Source organism: Phocoena sinus, chromosome 17 (genome assembly GCF_008692025.1).
Source record: "Phocoena sinus isolate mPhoSin1 chromosome 17, mPhoSin1.pri, whole genome shotgun sequence".
NCBI lineage: Eukaryota > Metazoa > Chordata > Mammalia > Artiodactyla > Phocoenidae > Phocoena > Phocoena sinus.
The window spans coordinates 12,307,299-12,308,675 of record NC_045779.1 but is presented as its reverse complement, the minus strand read 5'-3'; positions in this window follow the sequence as shown (position 1 = coordinate 12,308,675).

Here is a 1,377-nt window from a genome sequence, read left to right as displayed (position 1 = left end):
GTTTCCTGGAATTATACCTAATTATTATAATGCATGAAAATATAGTTCATTTTCATAAAGGAATTCTTAGTATAATAAAGTTTATTTGAAAACTTCCTTCACTGGGATATCATATAGGGACAGTGGTTTCTCCCCTTAGTGCAGATTTCAATGCAAATGAACTGGACCCAATTAGAAAAGAGTAAGCAACATTTCTTTAGACATATTACATAATTGGGTCATGTGATGCTTACTGAATACTTAAAACAGATATGTTCTAACAGAGAAAACTTGTTCCATTCTTTTAAAAAAACTGTTAGAGATAATGAGGAAATGAAGGGAAATATAGAAAATGGCACTAAATTACATTTGTATAGCTTAGTAATCAACACAACTGATACATTAAAACTTTTAAGTTTTAATGTTCAATTTGATAGAGCAGACTGTTTAAGTTAGTGGTCAGAGCATAGCTTCAGATATCAGACAGATGAGTCCTGGCAGCTGCTTACTATGTGACCTCTGTGCTTCAGTTTCCTCTCTGGGAGGATGATAATGACATCTACTGGGGTTTTTGTGAGGATAAAACCAGTTAACACATATCAAATGGTTAGAACAGTGCCTGACATATAGTAAACACTAAAATGTTTGCTATTATTGTTATTTATACATCAAAATAACTCAGTAGAGCTCAGTTGCCATTTAAGTAGGACAAATCTTACATAGGGCGTACATTATTTGAATAGTTTATGTTAAAACTCGCTTTATTTGTGGTATATAATTAATGAGCTAAAAACGGATTGGTTATGTGTCCAAGTGTTTATGCAAGAGATTTATGATCACATGCAACATTGAAAATCTGGAGAACTGACAGTCTCTGCTCTGTGACTAACTTATTCTGTGACCTAAGGCAAGTCACGAGCCTTTCAAGACCTCCATTTCTACTATAAACTTGTTTTACAGTTGTTACCCTTTTGTTCTGCTGACCATGTCATTGTGGTCTCACTTGCAGAAGGCATAGTGCTGATGGGAAAAACGACATTGGTATGAGCCCCAAGATGACTAAACATAATTAGCTTTGCTTTGTGATTTGGCTGCACTTGTCCCAAACTTGGACTTGAGGTCTTGTACATGCATGTCACTGGTCACATACTACATAGTTTGGAGCTCTCAAAAACTTCAGTGACTAAGACAAACATCCTACTTATGACAGTTCAGTATGGATTTTATTTTTATTGACTGGCTTTTTCAGACCACAGTAACTGCAATTCTGACTGCATAGTTGATTGTTTCTAATCATTAAAAATGTATATAGAAAAATTGAAGTAAGTCTTTAATTGATTTTCTAAACAGTATATGGTATACTCAGGTGAAAAACTTACGTGCTCTTCAAATTTGTAC